The sequence below is a fragment of the Cricetulus griseus genome, chromosome 3 (assembly GCF_003668045.3).
Source record: "Cricetulus griseus strain 17A/GY chromosome 3, alternate assembly CriGri-PICRH-1.0, whole genome shotgun sequence".
Classification (NCBI taxonomy): domain Eukaryota; kingdom Metazoa; phylum Chordata; class Mammalia; order Rodentia; family Cricetidae; genus Cricetulus; species Cricetulus griseus.
This window is the reverse complement of record NC_048596.1, coordinates 112,383,226-112,393,414: the sequence shown is the minus strand read 5'-3', so window position 1 is coordinate 112,393,414 and position 10,189 is coordinate 112,383,226.

Here is a 10,189-nt window from a genome sequence, read left to right as displayed (position 1 = left end):
AACATTACCCTTTACAATTGCCACAAACAACATAAAATACATTGGTGTAACACTAACCAAAATGTCAAAGACCTGTACCATAACAATTTTGAGTCTCTAAAGAAAGAAATTAAAGAAGATACCAGAAAATGGAAAGATCTCCCATGCTCTTGCATAGGTAGGATCAACATAGTAAAAATGGCAATCTTGCCAAAAGCAATCTACAGATTCAATGCAATCCCCATCAAAATCCCAACACAATTCTTCACAGACCTTGAAAGAACAATTTCAACTTTATATGGAGAAATAAAAGACCCAGGATACCCAAAACATCTCTGTACAATAAAGGAACTTCTGGAGGCATTACCGTCCCTAACTTTAAGCTCTATTACAGAACTATAGTCCTGAAAACAGCTTGGTACTGGCACAAAAATAGACTGGTAGACCAATGGACTAGAATTGAAAACCCTGATATTACCTCACACACCTATGAACACCTGATTTTTAACAAACAATCCAAATTTATATGATGGAATAAAGAGAACATCTTCAATAAATGGTGCTGGCATAACTGGTTGCTGACATGTAGAAAACTGCAGTTAGACCCAAGCCTTTTGCCTTGCACAAAACTTAAATCAAAATGGATCAAAGATCTCAACATAAATCCAGCTACATTGAACCTATTAGAAGACAAAGTGGGAAATACCCTTGATTTAATCGGTACAGGAGCCTGCTTCCTGAACATTATATCAGTAGCACAGACACTGAGGTCAACAATTGATAAATGCAACCTCCTGAAACTGAGAAGCTTCTGTAAGGCAAAGGAGACAGTCAGCAAGACAAAATGGCAGCCCATAGACTGGGAAAAGATATTCACCAACTCCATATCTGACAGAAGGCTGAGCTCCAAAATATACAAAGAACTCAAGAAGCTAGTCTCCAAAACACCAAACAATCCAATTTAAAAGTGGGGCAGAGAACTAAATAGACAATTCGCAATAGAGGAATCTAAAATGGCTGAAAGACACATGAGAAAGTGTTCAACATCCTTAGCCATCAGGGAAATGCAAATCAAAATAACTCTGAGATACCATCTTACTCCTGTCAGAATGGCCAAAATTAAAAACACCAATGACAGCTAATGTTGGAGAGGATATGGAGAAAGGGGAACACTTCTCCACTGCTGGTGGGAGTGCCAACTTTACAGCCACTTTGGAAATCAGTATGGCTACTCATCAAAAAAATGGGAATTAGTCTACCACAAGATTCAGCAATTCCACTCTTAGGCATATAACCAAAAGAAGCACATTCATACAACAAGGACATATGTTCAATGATGTTCATAGCAGCATTATTTGTAATAGCCAGAAACTGGAACGACACTAGATACCCCTCAACAAAATAATGGATAGAGAAAATGTGGCACATTTACACAATGGAGTACTACTCAGTGGGAAAAAATAATGGAATCATGAAACTTGCAGGAAAATCGATGGATCTAGAAGAAACTATTCTGAGCTAGGTAACCCAATTGCAAAAAGACAAACATGGTATGCTCTCACTCATATGCAGATTTTAGCCATAGAGTAAGGATTAACAGCCTACAATCCACACTGCCAAAGAAGCTAATAAACATGGAGGTCCCTAAGAGAGACATATATGGTCCCCTGGAGAAGGGGAGAGGTGCAAGATCTGCTGAGCCAATTGGGAGCACGGGACAAGGGGGATGGGAGCTAGGAGAATGAGCAGGAGAGAGGAATAGTGATGGTGAGGACATGAGGGAGCAGAAAATATGAGTCAGGGGAAGAATACACGATAACAAGAATGGAGATATCATAATAGAGGGAGACATTTTCGGTTTACAGAGAAATCTGGCACTAGGGAAATGTCTGGAGATCTACAAAGATGAGACCAGCTAACTATCTCAGGAATGGAGGAGAGGCTACCTGAAATGCTCTCCCTTGATTATGAGATTGATGACTGACTTATATGCCTTCATCCAGCAGCTGGTGGAAGTAAAAGCAGACACCCATAACTAATCACTGATCTGAACTGGAACCCAAACTTAGAGATGGACCAGTGAAGAGCACAGAGTTCTAGACCATGCTGGTGAAACACACAGAAACAGCTGAGCCAGACATCTGGGAACTCTTGCTCCCCAGTCTGATAGCTGGAATACCAGCATGGGACTGATCCAGACCCAAGGAACATGGCTTTCTATGAGGAAATCTCAGACATCTATGGGACCTCCTGTAGAAGCCCAGTATTTATCCCTAGCATAGGTGTGGACTTTGGGAGTCCATTCCATATAGAGGAATACTCCCTGAACCAAGAAACATGGGGGTGGGCCTAGGCCCTACCTCAAAGGAAACAAAAGACTCTGATGACACCCTATGGAAGGCTTCACCATCCAGGGGAGCAGAAAAGATATGTGACAGATAAGGTTTTAGTTGGGCGTTGGGTAGGGTAGGATGGGTGGGAGAAGGGAAATGGGATTGTCATGTAAAACAATCTTGTTTCTAATTGAAATTTAAAAAGTTGGAAAAAAAGAAAGAATATTAAGAGCAGCAAAGGAAAATGGCCAAGTAACATATGAAGGAAGACCTATCAGAGTTTCACCGAACTTCTCTATGGAAACCCTGAAAACCAGAAGGTACTGGATAGATGTTCTACCAACACTAAGAGACCACGTTTGTTAGCCCTGACTACTATTCCCAGCAAAACTCTCAATCACTATAGATGGAGAACTCAATATATAACATGAAAAAACTAGATTTACACAATACATTTACACAAATCCAGCCCTGCAGATAGTTCTGGAAGGAAAACTCTAGCCTAAGGAATTTAACTACACTCAGAAGAACATAGGCAATAGATAATGTCACTTTACTAAAAGGCAGAAATAGGGGAAAACTCACACACAATACCACCCTCAAAAATAAATCCAATGCAAACAACAATCAACAATCAATGTTCATTAATATCCCTCATATCAATGGTCCTGAATCACCTATAAAAAGACGAGGCCAATAGAATGGATATGAAGATAGAAGCCATCCTTATGCTGCATACAAGTAACACACCTCATCTTCAAAGACAGACATTACCCCAGAGTAAAGGATTGGGAAAAGATTTTCCAATCAAATGGCACTAATTAGCAAGATGCTGTAGTTATCTTAATATCTAAGTAATTAGACTTTAAACTAAAATTAGGCAAAAGATTTGAAGAAGGTCATTTCATATTCAACACAGGAAAAATGCATCAAAATGAAGGCTCAATTCTGAACATCTGTGCACCAAATAAAAAGGCACCCACATTCATAAAGGAAATATTACTAAAACTCAAATTATACATAAAACACCACACACATATAGTGGGAGAAGGATATAACACTTTATTCTCCCCAGACAGAAACTTCACAAAGAAGCAAAGGAAATAACAGAAGTTATGACCCAATTGGGATTTACAGACATCTGTAGAACATTCCATCCAAACACAAAAGAATATATTTTCTTCTAAGCACCACATGAAATCTTCTCTAATGTTGACCACAAATTAAGCAACATAGCAAGCATCAACAGATACAAAAAAATGGAATAACCCCCTGTATCATATTGGACAACCATACTTTAAAGTTAGAATTCAACAACAACACAAATTTCAGGAACCCTGAAAATTCATGGAAATTGAACTATGTGCAATTGCACAATTCCTCAGTCAAGGAAGAAATAAAAAAATGAAATTAAAGACTTCCTAGAATTAAATGAGAATGAACACACAACATACCCCAAATCATGAAAGCAGTGCTAAGAAGAAAGTTCATAGCACTAGGTGCCTACATGAAGAAACTGGTGAATAGTCACACCGTAGAATTTACAGCACAACTGAAAGCTCTAGAAAAAAAGAAGCAAACTCACCCTGGAGGGGTAGATGCCAGGAAATAATCAAATTAAGGCCTGAAATCAATAAATTAGAAACAAAAAATGCAAAGAATCAATGTAAAATAGAGTTCAAGAATATAAATAAGATAGACAAACCTTCATCCAACCTAACCAAAAGGCAGTGAGAGACAGCATGCTCATCAAAATCAGAAATGAAAAAGTGACATAACAATGGACACTGAGGAAATCCAGAGAATCATCATGTCCTTTGAAAACCTGTACTCCACGAAATTTGAAAATTTAAGGGAAATGGACAATTTCCTGGATAGATACCACTTACCAAAATTAAATCAAGAACAGGTAAGCAATTTAATTAGACCTATAATCCCTAATGAAATTGGGATCCCAACCAAAAGTCTCCCAACCTAAAGAAGGCCAGGGCCAGATGTCAACAGTGCAGAATTCTACCAGGAATTCAAAGAAAAGCTGATACCAGTACTCCTCAAAGTGTTCCACACAATACAAACAGAAGGGTCATTGCCAAACACTCCTTAAAAGCCTACAATTACCTTGGTGCCAATGCACACAAAGACACAACTAAGAAACAGAACTATAGACCAACATCCCTCATGAACATTGATGCAAAAATACTCAACAAAATACTGGCAAATCATTCCCAAGAACACATCAGAAAAATCATCCACCATGATCAAGTAGCCTTCATCCAAGGAATGCAGGGGTGTTTCTACATATGAAAATCTATCAATGTAATACACCATATTAAAAATGCAAAAGAAAAACCACATGATCATCTCACTAGAGTCTGAAAAAAACCTTGACAAAATCCAACACCCCTTCATGATAAAGGTCCTGGAGAGATCAGGGTTACACGAACATACCTGACTATAATAAAAGCAATATACAGTAAACCAACAGCCAAAATAAAACTCAAGGCAATTCCTTTAAAATCAGCAACAAGAAAATCAGGACAAGGCTGTCCAATCTCTCCATATCTCATCAATATTGTCCTTGAAGTTCTAGCTAGAGCAATAAGACAACAAAAGGAGATCAAGGGGATACGAATTGGAAAGGAAGAATTGAAACTTTCCCTATTTGCAGAAGATATGGTAGTTTATATAAGTTATCCAAAAAAGTCTGCCATGTAACACCTACAGCTGATAAACACCTTCAGCAAAATGGCAGAATATAAGGTGAACTAAAAAAAAATCAGTAACCTTACTATATAATGATGAGAAATGGGGTGAGAAAGAAATCAGAGAAACATTACCCTGTACAATAGACATAAACAACATAAAATATCTTGGGATAGTGCTAACCAAACAAGTGAAAGACTAGAATAGCAAGAACATTGAGTCCTTAAAGAAAGAAAGTAAAGAAGATTAAAGAAAATGGAAAGAACTCCCTTGCTCTTGAATAGGAAGGATCAATATAGCAAAAATGGCAATATTTTCAAAAGCAATCTACAGATTCAATGCAATTCCCATCAAAATATAGGCACACTTCTTTACAGACCTTGAAAAAACAATAATCAACTTCAAATGGAAAAATAAAAGGAACTAGGATACCCAAAACAACCCTGAACAATAAATGAACTTCCCGAGTCATCACCATCCCTGTCTTCAAGTTCTATTATAGAGCTGTAACCCTGAAAACAGCTTGATATTGGCACAAAAATAGACAGTAGACCAATGGAATCAAATTGAAAACCCTGATATTATACCACACACCTATGAACACCTGGTTTTTGACAAAGAAGATGAAATTAAGCATTGGAAAAAAGAAGGTATCTTCAACAAATGTGTTTGCATAACTATATGGTGGCATGTAGAAGACTACAGATAGATCCGTATCTATCATCATGCACGAAACTTAAGTCCAAATAGATCACAGACTTCAATATAAATTTAACCACACTGAGCCTCTTAGAAGAGAAAGTGGGAACTACCCTGAATGAATTGGTAACAGGGAAACATCCCGAACATAACATCAGTAACACAGAAACTGAAATCGACAATTAATAAATGTGCCCTCCTGAAATAGAGAAGCTTCTTTAAGGCAAAGGATGCAGTCAAGAAGACAAAATGACAGTACACAGAATTGGAAAAGATATTCACCAAACCCAATTCTGACAGAGGGCTGAGCTACAAAATTTACAAAGAACTCAAGAAGCTAGTCTCCAAAACACCAAATAATCCAAATAAAATGGGATACAGAAGTAAATAGAGAATTCTCAACAGAGCAATTTAAATGGCTGATAGACATTTAAGAACATGGTCATCATTCTTAGCCATCAGGGTAATGCAAATTAAAACAGCTCTGACATATCATATTTCCTGTCACTACGGTTAAAATCAGAAACACCAGTGACAGTTTATGCTGGAGAGGATGTGGAAAAAGTGGAATACTCCTCCACTGCAGGTGGGAAGGTAAACTTGTGCAGACACTCTGGGAATCAGAATGGAGATTCCTAAGGAAAATGGGAAGCAGTCTATCATGAGATCCAGAAATTCCACTCTTAGGCATATCCCCAAAAGATGCACCTTCATACAAGGACATCTGTTCAACTATGTTCATAGAGGCATTATTTGTAATAGCCAGAATGTGGAAACAATCTAGATGCCCCTCAACTGAAGAATAGATGGAGAAAATGTTCTACATTTATACAATGGCATATTATTCAGTGGAAAAAAAGTGGCGTCTTGAAATTTGCAGGAAAATGGGTGGCAACAGAAGAAACCATCCTTTTTGAGGTAACCCTGTCACAAAACACATACATGGTATGTACTCACTAATATGTGGATTTTATACATAGAGCCCTGGCTTGCCATCCTGCAATCCACACCATCAGAGAGGCTGGGAAACAGGGAGGAACCTAAGAGAGATTTGCATGGTACCCCAGAGAAGGGGAAGGGGAGAGAATCTCCAGAGTGTGTTGGGAGCATGAGGGGAGTAGAGGGAGTTTGGAGAAAGAGAGGGGGAGAATAGGAGTGGAAAGGAGGACAGAGGGAGAAGGAAGTTTGAGTTTGGGGAAGAATAGAGGAGAGCAGGATGAGAGATACCATAATAATGGGTCCCATTATAGGCATGAGGATATATCTTCCACTAGGCAGATTTCCAGAGATTTGCAAGGATGACACCAACTGACAATCTAAGCAACAGTGGAGATGCTATGTTAAATGCCCTTCCCTGATAATGTGATTGATACCTACCTTATATGCCACACTAGATCCCTTATTCCATCCCGCTGATGGAATCAGAGGCAGACACCCACAGCTGAACACTGAACTGAACTCCTGTAACCCAGTTGTATAGAGGCAGGAGTGATGAGCAAAGGAGTCAAGACCAGGCTGGTGAAACCCACAGCAACAGCTTACCTGAACAAGTAGGAGCTGATGAAACCCACACTGATGTCTAGGAGGACAGCATGGAACTGATACAGATTCCCTAAATGTGAGTGTCAGTGAGGAGGCCTCAGCAATCTATGGGGCACATGGTAGTTAATCAGTATTCATCCCTGGCATGTGAAAGGGCTTTGGAAGCCCAGTCCATGTGGGTGGATGCTTTGTCAACCTGGAAATAAGGGTAGGGCCTAGTCCCTTCCCTGGATGATATGACAGACTTTAGGGATCCCCCATGGGGGTCTCAACCTTAATTGGGAGCAGAGAGGGATGAGGTCTGGGGTTGGTGAGTGAGGGTGAGGAGGGGAGGGAGAGACAGCTGGGATTGACATGTGAAACAGGCTTGTTTCTAATTTAAATAAAAACATGGTAAAAAAAAAACTTGAGCGCTTGTGTCAAAAGAAAGTATGGATGATTATAAGTGCTCACAGTGTAGCTAAAGCAATTGTCAAATTCCTGCACATTTCATGAAATTCTAGAACTCTATGTAGTTGACATCTTTTTCTCTGTAAGGAAATTAATCCATTCTCAAAATGAGTGACACATTCCTATGATCTTTGATCTTACCCAAAACATAACAGTCAGTATGTAGTATCTTCTGGGCCCAAGTTCAGTCTTCAAAGTGGATATCCCATTTAACAAAAAGTGTCTTGATTTTGGAGTAGAGGTAAAGTATAAACTGAAATTAAAATCATGTTAACTCCTGAAAATGGATAAATATAACTGACTCTTCCTATAATATGAAAAGAAAAAGAACAAGGTTCTTTTCACTATGAAGGGTTATAGGAAATTCAGGCTCCAACATACTCCAGCATTTTGCCTGGGAGTGTTATAGTTACATATCTGAGAGGATGCACAGTTGCATTTGATACCATAATGAGAAAAAAATTCTATATTAACTTCTTGTTTTGGTTCAAAGGCACTTCAGATGGGTGCCTGAAACAACCATATTTTTCCCTCTCTTACCATTCATGATTGATATTGATAGTTTTGCTCATTCGTTTTTGGTAATATCATCAAATCTATTCTCTTCCTGGGTAGGACATTTAGACAATGGGAAGAATAAAATATGCTATATGTTAGACTGAATATTCCCTATGTACTTTTTACATATCTCATCTCAATTTCTTTACTTTGTGTTTTGATAATGCCTTATTTTCATTTATTGATGCTATTATATCAGTGATTGTAGAAAGGTTCAGTGGAGTGTTGGAATACCACCAGTTTTCAAGAAAGAAATTAGTTACTTCATAGTGTCATCATTTGCACCATATCAAATTTTAGTATCCATCTACTCTCAGATAAAAGGATTTGATTAAAAAAGCCCTCAACTACTAGCTATAACATACACACAGATGACATGTTGCATACATTGCAGACCCTGTGCTTGCTGCTTCACTTCAATCTATCTGAAACCATATATACCTTGTTTATTTGATTATGAGGACATTTTTTTTCTTTGTATCTCCTCCTAACCCTCTGGCTCTTAGAATCTTTCTACCTCCTATGGTGTGATATTCCTTGTGCTCTGAGGGGAAGGACTTGATGCATATCTCCCATTTATAATTTCACTCCACAAAATGTCCACAGGGTCTCTGAATGTTTTCACATCTGCTACTGGAGGAAGCCTTTCTGATGATGACTGAGTCATTCACTCATTTCTGATGATAGATTATCTGTAGGAACCATTTTATTTGTTTCCTTCTTAGACCTTCAGTGTTTTGTTTTACTCTCATTTCTGGGCTATCTGTCTTCAGCTTCTTGGTTATGCATTCAGTGATGGTTGTAGGTTCTGTCCCATGGGGAGAGCCTTGGTCAAATCAGACATTGGTTTGCTATTTATAAAATTTGCCTGCCACCATTGCCCTAGCATATTTTGCAGGCAGAACACATTGCAGGTCAAAGGACTCTTTATTGTAGGAATGAATGTGTAACTGAGTCTTTTTTTTTTTTTTTTTGGTTTTTCGAGACAGGGTTTCGCTGTGGAGCTTTGAAGCCTATCCTGGCACTCGCTCTGGAGACCAGGCTGGCCTCAAACTCACAGAGATCCGCCTGCCTCTGCCTCCCAAATGCTGGGATTAAAGGCGTGTGCCAACAACTCCCGGATGTGTAACTGAGTCTTATGCATGTTGTTGGGATTCCCTTCCTCTGGTTGGGCTGCATCTCCCAAGTTAAATACGATAATATTTCTTCACTTTAATATACCGTATTTTTTGATATTTGATTGCTTAGAAGTCCGTTTTATTTTTCTATTAAGAGATATAAGGGGAGTCTTTCTGGAAGGGAGGGTAGGTGGGAGACACCAGGTGGAGCACAGTGAGGGGAAATTATAGTCAGGATATATTGTATGAAAAAGGACTCTATTTTAAATGAAGGAAAAAAAACAGACCAGGAATAACTATTAAATAATTTGTGCATCTAATGTAGGTTCTACATTATCCTATGAAAAATAGTGTAAGTAATGGAACACAGCCTCTGTTTTCTCATTATTTCTGAATTTCATTTGTTACTGTTGTGGACAGTAGGACAAGTTGACTCTTCTTTAATTATCAGGTTGTTACAGAAGAATGATTTTTGAAAACTAAGAGAATTTCAAGTTTATACAGCAATGCACGCATGCACGTGTGTGTGTGTGTGTGTGTGTGTGTGTGTGTGTGTGTGTGTGCGTGTGTGTGTGTGTATGTGCATTCTTGTGCATGGGTATATGTAGTATATGCAGGACATGAAAATACAGAAATGGGAAAATTTTCATTTTCTTTGAATTGAGTATTTAGGGAAATAGGATAATATCTCTTGCCAGTCTCCCTACCTTCCTCCAGTCCTTTCACTCTTCTCAGGACCTAATTTTAAAGTTTAGAGCCTCTTAGGTTTTTATTATTTTTGTTGCATATGGGTGTTTGTACGTCATG